The sequence below is a fragment of the Anomaloglossus baeobatrachus genome, chromosome 4 (assembly GCF_048569485.1).
Source record: "Anomaloglossus baeobatrachus isolate aAnoBae1 chromosome 4, aAnoBae1.hap1, whole genome shotgun sequence".
Lineage (NCBI taxonomy): Eukaryota > Metazoa > Chordata > Amphibia > Anura > Aromobatidae > Anomaloglossus > Anomaloglossus baeobatrachus.
In genome coordinates, this window is record NC_134356.1 from 558,456,924 (window position 1) to 558,473,893 (window position 16,970).

Below are 16,970 nucleotides of genomic sequence, written 5' to 3' on the forward strand. Positions count from 1 at the left end.
CATCACCGTCTTCCTTTGTTGAACGCCCCCATGTTCCGTGGGGCGCCATCCGGTATGCTGGGTGGAAGGAGCCAGATTCTGCGTGACTTGTTGAACGCCGCCAGGGGTCGGAGCCTCAGTGGGCGCCATCAGGGGTCGGAGCCCTTGGTGGAGGATGGCAGGCAGTTAAAGGAGCGAGGACAGTTCTATAAGTGGAGCCCAGTCCACCGTACCCGCACCGCAGGCACTGGAAGATGGGGTCTTTATGGACGGTGCCACCATGAGTGAGTGTGGCATTGGGGACCCGTGCTGCCCTGTGGTGGACAGGGGAAAGTGGCTGGAGGAGGTTGCGCCGGCAGCGAAGTTTTACCTTGATGGAGAAAGTTCAAAAAGGACAGTCCCCGTTGGGACCCTACAGCAAGTCCCCATTGGGACCTACAATTTGTTTTATGGTAGCGGACCCGGCTACTGAAGTGCCCGTCCCTGTTGGGACTGATGTTGTCCCCGTTTCACACACCCCTAACCCTTGCATGATTAATCATTAACAAGGCCGAGAACTTGCAGGCCACCCAATAACTTTTGGGTTTGTAAGTACTGCCCCAATTGCCCTTCCCGCAACTGCCGGTCTCCGGAGAGGCTGGTTGGAGGAGGGACCCGCAGCAGAGCAGGCTGGGGTCCGGTCGCCATCAGAACCGGTGACTATCCTCCGGGTCAGGGGTCCCCTTGGACCTGGGGCCTCTGAGTGACTGCCGGGCGCGAAGTACCGTACCCGTTCCCGCTTCGGTAGCCTGGCCAGGTTCCTTTTTCCGGACTGGGGAAAAGAGGTGCTGCCCATTTCTTAGGGGCAACATCAAGGTGCAGGTTGCTTGGGTGGGAAAGCGGAAGGACATGGACCCGTTCCCTTGTTATTAATAAAAATGTTCCCATTTGTAACGGTTCAAGAATGTGCCTCCCGTAAGGAAGATTTGACAAAGTAATGCATACTGTTTACAAAAATGTTGATTATTTGTTTACTTTTACAGAAAAATAAAACCGGTGATGGACGGGCAGCCCGCGCATGGTCTGCATTAAACCAAGGGGGAATGTGATGCCCTGGACTATCCAGGTTGTCCCAGGTAGTCACACACACAATATCACACCCCTTCAAGTTAGGTAACACCAGTCAAACATAGAAAACCTTGTCACTACCCTCCAGGTTTGATGTCCACACCAGGGGGGGTGGAGCCAGGCGGTTGGCTCCACCCACTGAGGAGTTCACAGACCTGGAGGCGGGAACCTAAGTAGTTAAGTCCAAGTGAGTAGAGAGAGGAGTTCCGACAGTGAAGGAGGGAGGTTGTGTCTAGAAGCAGACCTGTGCTCAGGCCTGCCACAGACTACTCCGGTGGCTGGGTTGGAGCCCAGTCACCATTGGCAAGGAGGCAGACGGTAGTGGCCGCCTGCAGGAGACCGGGAATACGACCAATGGAACCATAAGGGACCGGGGCAGGGTAGTGGCCTGCCGGAACCGAACCGGGGAGCCAACTGGATACCGGAGCACCAGGCAAGGTACTAAGACCCCGAACTAGGCTATAAGCCACCACCATAGTCAAATCAACTGATTGCGGTCTGGACCTCAGGGGTTCATTCCCACCTAAGTCCCGATTGAAGGCAACAGCCCAACCATTCTGGATAAGTGCCACCGCCAAAGGCAAGAGATCCAAAGGGCCAGCGTCTGTGGGCAAACGGGCTCCTCCAACACCTACACGCCAGGGAGCGGACTACCGGTGCCTAGGCACAGGAGTAAAGATTCACACACAGGTGCAGGAGAAAGGCGGACATTGCCAACCTAACTGAAATAGCTGTAGCCGGCTGCAGGCCCCGTTCATCACTTCGTTTGGTTTACCAGCGATTCCAGTGTCTTGTGTCAGAGTGAGTACACCAGTGCCATCCGGCACCGCGCCGTGCTGCACTGCAACCCTTCACCCTGCACCCGGGCCCCGGCCCGCCGGACCCCGGGACCAACATCCCCTACCCACGGAGGGGTCAACACCTAGCTGCGCCACTACACCACCCCCGGGAGTCCCCGTACCTCCACCGCAGCGGTGGTGTCCACAATCACCACAACCAATGGGTGGCGTCACGAACTATCATTCCCAAACCGAACAAATGCATTCCTCGCGCGTAACGCCAACCCCCTTGCAGAGTGACATGACCCCCGGGTCCGTGAGAGGCTCGAGCCACCACCTGCAGTACACGAGCACGGATCCGAGCGGCTCGGCGGCCACAGCCGAGCCCGCGGGGCGGTACACTTACAGCCGCAGGGAATGATTAGAGCAAGTCACGTGTCCCGCCGTAGGTCCTGTTCATTGCGCTCCACCGCACTGCCTCTCAGGATTCTGCCGGCGAGAAGAGATCGGTGTCGCTGGATGAGGTGAGTGTGTATGCGATCCGATGTGTGTGCGATCCGATGTTTGTGTGTGTGTGTGATTTGATGTTTGCGTGTGATCCGATGTTTGTGTGTGCGATCTGATTATGTGTGTGATCTGCCTGTGTGTGCAATCCTATGTTTGTCTGTGAGCTCTGGTGTGTGAGAGACATCTGATGAGTGCGGGTGTGTGATCGCTACATGTCCTGCCGCTCCGCATCGGGTGAGTGTAATTGCCGGGTGCCACTGTCTATAATGAAGTGTCCTGCACTATTTGTAACCTTTTTTAGCTGCACGGACACTTCATTATTGATCCGAGACTAGGGCTTATTTTCGGGGGAGGGCTTATATTTAAGCCTTGCTCCGAAAATGCTGAAAATCCCTGCTAGGGCTTATTTTTGGGGGAGGGTTTATTTTTGGAAAAACACGGTATGTATGTAAAAGCAAAAAAAAGGTAATAAAGTACATACTGTATATTTGGTATTGCTATGTCCAGAACCACACGATCTGTGAGGCTGAGTTAACATGTCCTAAAATCATCTGTTGGAACGGATCTTGCAAAGATCCAATGGCAAAATTATTTTCTGCCAGATCCATTTTTTTAATTTTGGAGTCTATGGAGAGCAGCTCCATTAGCAGATTGCTTTTTATTTTCCATTCAAAATGGATTCTGTAAGAAAACAACGGATCCATTATAAATGCAAGAAAAACAAATGGCTAAATAGCAATCCGTAACAGATCTGTTCTCCATAGACGCCCATGTTAAAAAAAACAACAAAAAAACAAAGCCTAGATCTGGCAGATTTAACATAATTAACAACAGGCAAAAAAGTTGTGCTTGCAGGACTTTTTTCCCAACAGATCTCTATAGTGTCTGTTCTAACGGATGATTACAGAACATGTGAACTCAGACTGTCACACTATTTAACCCATATAATGAACACCATAAAAAAGTGCCAAAAAACTATGCTTTTTCATCATAACTCCAAACTAAAAGTGGAAGAAAACGCGATCAAAAAGACAAATGTAAATAATGTTATAGATGGAAACATCATCTTGTCGTGCAAAAAAAAGCCACCATAGCTCAGTGAAAAAATACAAAAGCTATAGCTCTAATCATACAGACCCGAAGAATAAAGCTGTCATCATTTTAATCACATGACCACACAGTGAACAGCACAAAAAATATCTAAATTGCTGAGTTTTGTTCTTGCTGCATGCCATTAATCTGAATAGTAAGCAATCAAAAAATATTGTATGCCTGAAAATCGTACGGTGAGTACGGAAAGTATTCAGACCAATTAAAATGTTTCACTCTTTGTTTCATTGCAGCCATTTGGTAAATTCAAAAAGGTTAATTTTTTTTCTCATTAATGTACACTCTGCACCCCAGCTTGACAGAAAAAAAAACAGAAATGTAGAAATTTTTGCAAATTTATTAAACAAGAAAAACTGAAATATCACATGGTCATAAGTATTCAGACCCTTTGCTCAAACACTCATAAATAAGTCACATGCTGTTGTAGCGCCCCTGAATTCATTAAGGTGCTACAGGGAACTGCATCCTTTTCCCAGAGTGCAGGACCTACCTCCCATGGTTCCAAGTTCCCAAAAACCGGTGTCACCTCCATCAGCACCACAAATCCCAACCAACACCTCACATCATGACCTGTCAGACACACCAGTGGGTTGGTCTAGCTGAAACAGGGCCACCCACCCAGGGGTCAGGCAGACTCGTAGGAGGGACGTAGTGAATCGAGAGAGAGCCCTCAAAGTGAGAGGAGCTGGAGTGTTAGCTCCCGGGGAGTTAGAAAGACTGAGGTTGGATCGCAGACAGTGGTCTGGGACCAGAGGAGTCGGGGACCGGTAGCAGTGACATTGGACAAGGGTGTGACGGACATAGTCTTGGAGGACTGTCGGAACCAGAAAGCCCAAAAGAACTGACCGGTACCGAGCACGACGGGGTACAGGACCCTAGGTCAGGAGCTGATTCAACGTCCTGACAATTGACCTGCAGAGGAAGGGGACCTTCAGGGACCTTCCCAGAGAGCTCAGAAACTGAGGGCATCAGCACACCGCGGGGGACAGGGTTTTCCAGAAAAAGCAACCCACTGAAGTCCCAAGTTCCAGCCCTTAGGAGCAAGACATCACTTAAAAACTGAAGAACGGGACCTTGCAGCTTTAAGCTATAGGGACCCACATGGACACGAAACTGTGCATGGAGGCAGACTCTGGATTACTATGTGACACCGGTGGGACCGGGTACTTGGACGGGCTCCCCGCAGTGGCACACAGAGACTTTGGTTTACCTACAGCATATGAGTCTTCTTTATAAACCTCATCCAGCACCATGACTACCCACAGTGAGTACCCTGGCCCCCTGCACCATGCTCTTCCAAATAACTACCAACACCCTGAGCCCGAGGCCTTCCCTACCTGTGGAGGGACTAACATCTGGCTGCTTAACTCCATCTGCCCTGGTACTCCTTACAGCAGACTACATAGGTAAGGATGGTTGACCTCGGGGAGATCAACATCCAACACCGCGGAGACACCATCACGTGTTTCTCAAAGCATTGACACGACAACAAGGCCCCCTGGTTAGAACCCCCTAGTGTCACTGCGTTGAGAAACACGCGATGGTGTCTCCGAGGTGTTGGATGTTGATCTCCCCGAGGTCAACCATCCTTACCTATGTAGTCTTCTACTAGGCATTGCTCCCACTAGCCAGTTTCCTACTCCACACTGATAAGGGGCAAATACCCCGAAACAGCTGTCTGTGGATGGATACCATATTTTGGTATAGGCGGTTTCCTTGACTGGAGACTGCCCTTCCCGTGGTTGTTCCTTCCCAGTGAAAGACCTGGCTAGTTTAAAAAAGAAGGCCAGCGTTGAGAAACATGTGATGGTGTCTCCGCGGCATTCTTGTTTTGCATATTCTCCTTACAGCAGAGGCGGTATTCGCATTACCGCAACCCACAGGTCACGTCACGAATGTATCCACTGTAAATACCCCCTTTAAACGGGTCAAAGTGTCCACCAAGCCGGGTCCGGACGACCCTCTCGAGCCACGATCCCGGATCCGAGCAGCCCGACTAACACCGGGGCGGCACACTGTCCATTTCTTTGTGACACTCCTTGAGATGGTTCTACTTCTTCATTGGAGTCCATCTGTGTTTAATTAAACTGGTAGGATTTTAAAAGGCACACACCTGTCTATACTGTGTGCAGAATTATTAGGCAAATGAGTATTTTCATCACATGATAATTTTTATACATGTTGTCCTACTGCAAGCTGTATTGGCTTGAGAGCCAACTACCAATTAAGTAAATCAGGTGATGTGCATCTCTGTAATGAGGAGGGGTGTGGTGTAATGACATCAACACCCTATATAAGGTGTGCTTAATTATTAGGCAACTTCCTTTCCTTTGGCAAAATGGGTCAGAAGAGAGATTTGACAGGCTCTGAAAAGTCCAAAATTGTGAGATGTCTTGCAGAGGGATGCAGCAGTCTTGAAATTGCCAAACCTTTGAAGCTGCCAAGATGCCATTTGCCACCAGTTTGGCCATATTTCAGAGCTGCAAAGTTACTGGAGTATAAAAAAAACACAAGGTGTGCCATACTCAGGGACATGGCCAAAGTAAGGAAGGCTGAAAAACGACCAGCTTTGAACAAGAAACATATGATAAAAGGTTATGACTGGGCCAAGAAATATCTTAAGACTGATTTTTCAAAGGTTTTATAGACTGATGAAATGAGAGTGACTCATGGATGGGCCAGAGGCTGGATCAGTAAAGGGCAGAGAGCTCCACTCCGACTCAGATGCCAGCAAGGTGGAGGTGGGGTACTGGTATGGGCTGGTATCATCAAAGATGAACTTGTGGGACCTTTTCGGGTTGAGGATGGAGTGAAGCTCAACTCCCAGACCTACTGCAAGTTTCTGGAAGACAACTTCTTCAAGCAGTGGTACAGGAAGAAGTCGGTATCGTTGACGAAAAACATGATTTTCATGCAGGACAATACCCCATTACATGCATCCAACCACCCCACAGCATGGCTGGCCAGTAAAGGTCTAAAAGATTAAAAAATAACAAAATTCACCTGATCTGAACCCCTTAAAGAACCTGTGGTCCCTCATAAAATGTAAGATCTACAGGAAGGGAAAACAGTACACTTCTCGGAACAGTGTCTGGGGAGCTGTGGTGGCTGCAGCACGCAATCTTGATTGTAAACAGATCAAGCAACTAACAGAATCTATGGATGGTAGGCTGTTGAGTGTCATCATAAAAAAAGGTGGCTATATTGGTCACTAATTTTTTGGGGGTTTGTTTTTGCATGTCAGAAATGTTTATTTCTAAATTTTGTGCAGTTGTATTGGTTTACCTGGGGAAAATAAACAAGTGAGATGGGAATATATTTGATTTTTATTAAGTTGCCTAATAATTCTGCACAGTAAAGGGTGCTTTACACGTTGATTTATCGTTACCGATATTGCTAGTGTGCATACCTGTCCCTATCGTTTGTGCGTCATGGGCAAATCGCTGCCCGTGGCGCACAAAATCGCTCGGACCCGTTACATTACTTACCTGCCTAGCAACGTCGCTGTGACCGGCAAACTGCCTCCTTTCTAAGGGGGTGGTTCGTGCGGCGTCACAGCGGCGTCACTAAGCGACCGGCCAATAGAAACGGAGGGGCGGAGATGAGCGGGGCGTAACATCCCGCCCACCTCCTTCCTTCCTCATTGCCGGCGGCCGCAGGCGAGGTTCCTCGTTCCTGTGGTGTCACACATAGTAATGTGTGCTTCCGCAGGAACGACGAACAACATCATACAAGCAGCAGCGATAATTGGGAATAGAGGAGCATGTCAACGATTCACCATTTTGAACAATTTTCCGACCTTTCTTGATCACACGTAAGTGTCACACGCAACGACATCGCTAGAGCGGCCGGATGTGCGTCACAAATTCCGTGACCCCAACAAGATCGCTTGAGCGATGTCGTAGCGTGTAAAGCGGCCTTAATAGTTACCTGCACAAACAGATATCCTCCTAAGATATTCAAATCTAAAAAAAAAACACTCCAACTTCCAAAAATATTAAGCTTTGATATTTATGAGTCTTTTGGGTTGATTGAGAACATAGTTGTTGTTCAATAATAAAAAAAAATGCTCAAAAATACAACTTGCCTAATAATTCTGCACACAGTGTATATAAGACCTCACAGCTCACAGTGCATGTTAGACCATATGAGAATCATGAGGTAAAAGAAACTGCAAAAGGAGCTCAGAGACAGAATTGTGGCAAAGCACAAATCTGTCTAAGGTTACAAAAGAATTTCTGCAGTACTCAAGGTTCCTAAGAGCACAGTGGCCTCCATAATCCTTAAATGGAAGAATTTTGGGACCACCAGAACTCTTCCTTTACCTGGCCATCCAGCCAAACTGAGCAATCGTGGGAGAAGAGCCTTTGTGAGAGAGGTAAAGAAGAACCCCAAGATCACTGCTGCTGAGCTCCAAAGATGCAGTAGGGAGATGGGAGAAAGTTCCAAAGTCAACTATCACTGCAGCCCTCTACCAGTCGGGCTTTTATGGCACAGTGGCCCGACAAAAGCCTCTCCTCAGTGCAAGACATATGAAAGCCCGCATAGAGTTCGCAAAAAACACATGAAGGACTCTCAGACTATGAGAAATAAGATTCTCTGGTCTGATGAGACAAAGATAGAACTTTTTGGCGATAATTCTACGCGGTATGTGTGGAGAAAACCAAGCATTGCTCATCACCTGCCCATTACAATCCCAACAGTGAAACATGGCGGTGGCAGAATCATGCTATAGGGGGTGTTTTGCAGCTGCAGGGACAGGACAACTGGTTGCAATTCAAAGGAAAGATGAATGCGGCCAAGTACAGAGATATCCTGGAAAAAACCCTCTTCCAGAGTGCTCTGGACCTCAGACTTGGCCGAAGGTTAACCTTCCAACAAGACAATGACCCTTAGCACACAGATAAAATAACAAAGGAGTTGCTTCAGAACAACTCTGTGACCATTCTTGACTGGCCCAACCAGAACCCTGACATAAACCCAATTGAGCATCTCTGGAGAGACCTGAAAATGGCTGTCCACCAAAGTTCACCATCCAACCTGACAAAACTGGAGAGGATCCCCAAATCCAGGTGTGGAAAAACCTGTTGCATCATTACCAAGAAGACTCATGGCTTTTCCTAGCTCAAAAGGGAGCTTCTACTCAATAGTGAGCAAAGAGTCTGAATACTTATGACCATGTGATATTTCAGATTTTCTTGTTTAATAAATTTCCAATAATTTTTACACATCTGTTTTTTTTTCGTCAAGATGAAGATTAATGAGAAATTAATGAGAAAAAAATGAACTTTTTTGAATTTACCAAATGGCTGCAATGAAACAAAGAGTGAAAAATGGGGGTCTGAATACTTTCCGTACCCAGTGTACCAATAAAAGCATCAACTCATCCTGCAAAAGAGAAAAAAAAAGTACAAGCCCTCACATGACAGAAACAAGGCAGAAACAAAATATAGAAAAATTATAGCTCTCAAAATAAGGTGATGTAACTATGAAAAAAAAACATTTTTTAGAGTGTGATAGTTGGCAAAGAAAAAAAAAACAGTATAAATCTGGTATCGCTGCAATTGCATCAACCCGAAGCCTGGAGAATAAAGGAGTCTACTCACATATACTACACAGTGAATTGCAGAAAATATAAATAAACCCAATTCTTGACCTGCTGTTATTTTGTTCATTCTGTCTCCCAAAGATCACAGTAATATAAAAAGATTGACCAGCCCATCCAATAGGTGTGAACAGGTGCATGCTGAAAATTCAACAAAGTTACAAAAATATGTACAGCTGCACTCTGAAAAGCTAAAATATGTGAAAATGAAATATAGGAATTTTGGCACTGCATTACTGCTGAGTCGCCCACCACAGCGCTGCAGCGGTCGCCTGCGGGACACTGCGGGGACTTCTCTGTAGGGACCCTTCCGGCAACAGGTATGTCAGGTTCACTTTTATAGGAGTCGTGACGTCACTCTCGGTTTTGCGGTCAGGGTGATGGGGAACCGCACTGCAGTTTAACGAGCGTCTGGGGCTGATGGTGTCTGCAGTCTGGTGGTATGGCCTTCCGAGAGTGAGGCTGGCCCCAGGGGCTCGGGTATACCTGTGTGGAACCCATGGTCGCAGAATAATTCAGTCGCAGCCCAGAAAGTCTTTTAACTTGTTTACTCACTTTTAGTTGGTTGGTGAGATACCCGGGCAATGCTGAGATTATACCAATTGGAACCAGGAATTCCCGCAGGCCGTTCTGAGGGTAGCTACTAACTCGCCTTCCTTGCACTTCTTTTGTTTCGGATAACCCCTGACTTGCAGTATCGTGGGATTCATCCAGGGAAAGTTGCTACTGCCTCTCCTTCCCTTTCTGGCCCCGGTTGCCGGCAGCGTGGACCAGGTGAGATGGCTTCTGGCCCTATCTCCTTATGGGTCCCCCTGTTGCTGCTGAGGCTCGAGCTCTGTATCTTTGGTGACGGACCTCTAGTCCCCTCCACCTGCAGGTTTAGCAGATCAGTAAATGGATGTCCGCTCTAGAGACCTGTTCACTATGTGTGCTTAGTCACCAGCAATCCCCGTACTCGACTACCTCTCTGCAGGTGTCTTTCAGGCTGACTTCCTAGTCACTCGCTCCCCCGCTAGCAGATACCACACGTGCAGGGTCTGCCTAGCGTGGCTGTACGTCTGCCTCCTTTAGCAACTTCTGTACACTGCGCTCACAGACTGGCTTGGTCCTCCTCTTTCCTGTCTGCCACTGCAACCTAGCTTCCAGCCCCTCCACTACACCCCTTGCTGAGAATTGAAAGCTAACCTCTTTCAGAGGCTACCCAAGGGTCCCTTCTAAGGTGTGGGAGACCTGGCTTCTATGTGTCTGTGTGTACGCACCTCATTCTGGCCTTTGGAATTACCTGGAAGCACTGTCCCAGCATGGTTGCAGTACTCAGTGGTGCCTGACCAGGTCAGGGGCGCCACACTGCTATTGGAAAAAATGAGATACATGGTTTCAAAATTGGCCAATTTGTTTAGGCTTGACAGCCAACGACAAGGCATACCTCTCTTTGTCGAGACCCTATTCTAATATGCCTCTATCTAGGTTAAAAAAATCTACAAGTAATGTAGCTCACAGTAAAGGCCCCGTTACACGCTATGATATATCTAACGATATGTCGTCGGGGTCACGTCGTTAGTGACGCACATCCGGCATCGTTTGACATATCGTAGTGTGTGACAGCTACGAGCGACTGTGAACGAGCAAAAATCTCACCTTATCGTTGCTCATTGACACGTCGCTCATTTTCAAAAAATCGATCACCCTTCTGCACGCCGGTTGTTCATTGTTCCCGAGGCAACACACATCACTCCGTGTGACACCCCGGGAATGATGAACTACAGCTTACCTGCGGCCGCCGGCAATGCGGAAAGTTACGTCCCGCTCATTTCCGCCCCTCCACTTCTATTGGGCGGCCGCTGTGTGACATCGCTGTGACGCCGAACGTCCCTCCCCCTTCAGGAAGAGCATGTTCGCCGCCCACAGCGAGGTCGTTCGGGAGGTAAGTACGTGTGACAGGGGTTACCGACTTTGTGCAACACGGGCAACAAATTGCCCGTAACGCACAAACGATGGGGGCAGGTGCAATCGCACATGCGAACGCACGATAAATCGACGCGTGTAATGGGCCCTTAAGGCTCAGCTCACATTTATCTTGCACTCTACACTGAGCACTTACATTAAGGTTTCCATGTAAATGTCTCATACATGTGACTTAGATGTAACACCTGAAGGAACATTCACTATAATGAAACAGATGGAGACATTTTGCACTCTCTTTTGCCTAAAGCCCGCTACACACGCTTCAATATATCTCACAATCCGTCGTTGGGGTCAAGTTGTAAGTGACGCACATCCGGCATCGTTTGTGAGGTATCTGCGTGTGACAGCTACGTGCGATCAGGATTGAATGCAAAACCGTTGATCGCAAACACATCGTATCATTCTCTAGAATTGAGCGTTTTGTTGCATGAACCTAGTCAATTGTAACGTGTGACATCCCTCATACGATTTTGTTGTCTGATGCTATGTGCGCAGGTGTGCGCTCTGCACCGCAGCTTAAAAAAGGTCTGCTTCAGAGCGCAGCTGAAAAACTGCGTTCTGAAGCGCCTCACAATGTCTGTCATTCACTAATCTCTGTCAGTCGGTCACTATCTCTGTCCCTCACTCTCTGTCCATGTCAGTCTATCCCCCTCTCTCATATAATCACCGATCCCCGATCCCCGGCGCTGCACGGCATTCACACTGCTCCGGCGGCTTTTACTGTTTTGAAAAAGCCGGCCGCCCATTAAACAATTTCGTATTCCCTGCTTTCCCCGCCCACCGGCGCCTATGATTGGTTACAGTGAGACACGCCCCCACTCTGAGTGACAGGTGTCACACTGCACCCAATCACAGCAGCCGGTGGGCGTGTCTATACTGTGTAGTGAAATAAATAATTAAATAATTAAAAAAAACGGCGTGCGGTTCCCCCCATTTTTAAAACCAGCCAGATAAAGCCATACGGCTGAAGGCTGGTATTCTCAGGATGGGGAGCTCCACGTTATGGGGAGCCCCCCACCCTAACAATATCAGCCAACAGCCGCCCAGAATTGCCGCATACATTATATGCGACAGTTCTGGGACTGTACCCGGCTCTTCCCGATTTGCCCTGGTGCATTGGCAAATCGGGGTAATAAGGAGTTTTTGGCAGCCCATAGCTGCCAATAAGTCCTAGATTAATCATGTCAGGCGTCTATGAGACACCCTCCATGATTAATCTGTAAATTACAGTAAATAAACACACGCCCGAAAAAATCCTTTATTAGAAATAAAAACACAAACATATACCCTGGTTCACCACTTTAATCAGCCCCAAAAAGCCCTCCTTGTCCGGCGTAATCCAGGATGATGCAGCGTCGCTTCCAGCGCTGCTGCATGGAGGTGACCGGAGCCGCAGCAGACACAGCCGCTCCGGTCACCTCCACACAGCAAATGAAGACAGCCGCGCGATCAGCTGCTGTCACTGAGGTTACCCGCGGCCACCGCTGGATCCACCGCTGGATCCAGTGACAGCGGGTAACCTCAGTGACAGCAGCTGATCGCGCGGCTGTCTTCATTTGCTGTGTGGAGGTGACCGGAGCGGCTGTGTCTGCTGCGGCTCCGGTCACCTTCATGCAGCAGCGCTGGAAGCGACGCTGCATCATCCTGGATTACGCCGGACAAGGAGGGCTTTTTGGGGCTGATTAAAGTGGTGAACCAGGGTATATGTTTGTGTTTTTATTTCTAATAAAGGATTTTTTCGGGCGTGTGTTTATTTACTGTAATTTACAGATTAATCATGGAGGGTGTCTCATAGACACCTGACATGATTAATCTAGGACTTATTGGCAGCTATGGGCTGCCAAAAACTCCTTATTACCCCGATTTGCCAACGCACCAGGGCAAATCGGGAAGAGCCGGGTACAGTCCCAGAACTGTCGCATATAATGTATGCGGCAATTCTGGGCGGCTGTTGGCTGATATTGTTAGGGTGGGGGGCTCCCCATAACGTGGAGCTCCCCATCCTGAGAATACCAGCCTTCAGCCGTATGGCTTTATCTGGCTGGTTTTAAAAATGGGGGGAACCGCACGCCGTTTTTTTAATTATTTAATTATTTATTTCACTACACAGTATAGACACGCCCACCGGCTGCTGTGATTGGGTGCAGTGTGACACCTGTCACTCAGAGTGGGGGCGTGTCTCACTGTAACCAATCATAGGCGCCGGTGGGCGGGGAAAGCAGGGAATACGAAATTGTTTAATGGGCGGCCGGCTTTTTCAAAACAGTAAAAGCCGCCGGAGCAGTGTGAATGCCGTGCAGCGCCGGGGATCGGGGATTGGTGAGTATGAGAGAGGGCTGCTAACTTCAGTAACTTAGGAGATTAGCGGTCACCGGTGAGTCTTCACTGGTGACCGCTAATCAGGGCGCGACACAGACAGAGCCGCAGCATGACAATGAAGTCGGCTGAAGTTCACCCGAGTTCATTCTGATCGTGCGGCTCTGTCTGTGTCTGCTGTCAGCGGCCATTCAGCTCTGCTACATGGCTGTCTGTGTCTGCTGTCAGCGGCCATGTAGCAGAGCTGAATGGCAGATGACATAGTAAAAACGCATCCCTACACATTACACACGCTTGGCAAGTCAATAAATAAAAAAAAAAAAAAAGGTGCTCAATGCATACGTCACAGAACACATGATCTAAAGGATCGCACACAAAATTGACCAATTTAACATAGACTACTAACGCACGTGTGACAGCAAATGAACGACCAACGTGAAATCTCATAGATCCCGTATGCAACCTGGGCGTGTCACATCGCAAATGCGATTGTACAACTAATTGCAACGTGTAAAGTGGGCTTAAGATACAGCTATAATCATCTTTTTAAGCTTGCATAAAAGTGCGATCACAGCACCTGCCCACAGCAAGCACCTATAGGGAGTGGGAAGCTGCACAAAAAGCCAATTTCCAGGGAGTTTAATGTCTCACCTACGGTTTTAAAGGGTTTGACTCAAGACAACAATTATCTATTTCCTGTAAAAACTCACCAATGATTATAAGAATGTGGGATCCTTGTCACCTGTTTTAATGGAATTGCTGGCAGAGATAGCCAAGTACCAGTGCTCAGCCATCTGTGTCAGTTCCATCAACAGTGAATTGAGGGGCAGTTCTTACCTAAAATAAACACAAAGACTGCGTGACGTTGGATATAAGAGGCCACAGCAGCCCCGTTTATTAAGCAACAACAAAACATCAGAACATAAATTGCACTTTAAATACCCGATGAAAACCCCCCAAAAAGAGGAGGGGTGAATGAAGATACCAAAAGCCGTTTACAACATCAGCTCCACTACCTGCCCTCAGCCGCACCACACCGGGTCGAGGGTACCTAGCCAAATGTTGGCCTACCCGTGTCCCGCTGAGACTCAACCCAGGAAGAACCCATGTTACCAATCAATTGCACCACCAGGGGTAACCTGCTCTTGCACTGGGTTCCCCTCCTCACTATTTTGTGCAAACCCCCACCTTCAAATATTCCCCTCCTTTCCCCCGCTGCTGCGACGAAGTCACTCCATCCTCTTCTCCATGCTAGTTGACCAACTGCTATAGGGCGGGCGGGCGTGAAAAAATTGGGTCGCCTTCCAGGTAAAAGTGACCAACCCCCCTGGGGACCTGACCTTATATACTGCTCCCCTTAACACCACCCCTTAACCAATCGGAGTGCATTAAATCCCAACTAACCCTACAGCTCCACCCTACAATTTTCCCGTATAAAACCACTCCCCAAATTAACCCCTTAACTGCTATTAAGGCCTAGCATACCTCTTCAGTCATGATGCCCTCTCTTGAACCCCTTCAGGGCAGCAGTAGGGGCTGTTCCTACATTATTACCATGACTTTAGTTTAAAATTGCTAACTCGCACTGACACATTTTCTTTAAAGATGGACATACATCCATGGACATACATGATCCTGTATAAGCTACTTACCAGCCAGCTAAAGGCTGTTATAGGCTGGATCATCCACTTGGACAAGACCTATGGCATTCTTCACTGACAGTCTTTCTCTCATGAATGATACAGTTCATTAAATCAAAGGCTTTTAACTGATTCCCTTGTAACACACATAGGCACAAAATTTGACACACAGTAAAGATGACCCAGTGGTGACTACAACAGATTTTATTAGGTGGGTACAGGGAGATGGAGGTGGGATGGGTAAGCGAAAAGCAATATAGAAGTTCAAAGCAAACAAATCAAATTACAGTTAGCACGTTCCACACTTACACACAACTGATCAGATACGTGAATGTTTGTCATGCCTGGAGTGGCTTGTGTCAATATAGAGCATGACAGTTGCGCTCAGACCTAGAGACGTCTGGTGCACAACACAACACACAAAGTACAAGGGTGAAATCTGGGACAATTTAACAACGGTGGGCCCTGGCACTAGGGAGGGCTAAGATGGGACACCTCCTGAACTCACTTGCAGCTGTACCCTGCACTCCCTAGCAAACTCTATACAGGTTCTTTCACCCTGTCACCGAGCAGGATACCTAAAGCCCTGGCTAGCCCTGCATTCACCCTTACTAGTGAGATGGCCGGCGAGAAACACTAGTCCCACCACTGCACTAATACAACATGGAAGGAAGGAAGGAAGACAGAAAGGGGTAAAAAGGATACAAACACAAACTCCACGGCTGCAGCCAGACTCCAAGGCTGCAGATGGATAGACTCCGGTCAGAATCCCAGCAGCTTCTATAACAAAGGTAGTCAGAACAGCACTGAATTCTATCACCAGCAAAGGCTGATGGGTATTGCAACTAATTGGTGAAGAGCATGGTCACGGAGCAGCTGCATCGGAAATGGACTGCAAGAAAGCACTGACAACAAAACTGACATTAACCCTTAATACACTAAAGGAAAGGAAAACACATTTAATATTAAGAGTCTCCGAGCAGTGTGAGACTCTGGACCCGAACCTGTCACAAGTCTCTAAATGCTGAGAGACCATCGGGACAGTATCTGCCCTTTAACGAGGTGCCTTAGGACCCTCAAGATTACATTTATCAAGATAACACCTGATAACTGAATGGTCCAACCTACTAATGATCACTTCTAATGTGAACTGACCTCAATGGTTACAAATAACGCACACCAGTGACAGTGCTAATGACGTTGTCTCTGGAGACACAACACATCTCCTAAATGATGACCTGTGAACAACATTATGGGCATTTAGTACTGGGGTAGCTCCAGCCGACCGGCCATAGGGTTAACAACACAGCAACACAGCTACTAGGATTCAGGCACGGGTGCGCAGATCTTTAAGGCAGTACCATGCCACTACAAGGCTCTGGGACGTCAGATCAACCATATTCATCTTAAAGGCTAAGTAATTATAATAAACCCTGCCATTTCAAGACACTGGTGCATTATTTGAAGCTTCTCCAATTGCAAGGTTATACAACTGACAGAACCCTGCTATTACAAGACGCTGCAGCGTCAGATTTATTACCTTGATCTTGAAGGCTATGTAATAAGAAACCTGCCACTACAAGACGAAGGAACGTTTTGGGTCATTATCTTCATACTCAAGGCTATATAACAAGTAGAACCCTGTCACTATAAGACACTAGTGCGTTATATTAACCAGGACTCAGAAGATACCTTTTTCCTTATTACATCATTCAAGGTACTCACCATTGGTTACCACTAATGGATACAGACACAGGAGCGCCTTTTGCATTGTATATCTGAGTGACAACGTAAACAAGACCCATGCAGGGTCGAAACGTTGTTTTAGTCGCTCAGTTCCCGACACCATCTACTGCCCTGCACCACATTTGTAAATAAACTTTGAAAACTTTTTGCAAACTACTTCTGAGTGTGTGGTGATTTGAATTATTGACTACGTGGGATTCTCATCCCCTCTACCAG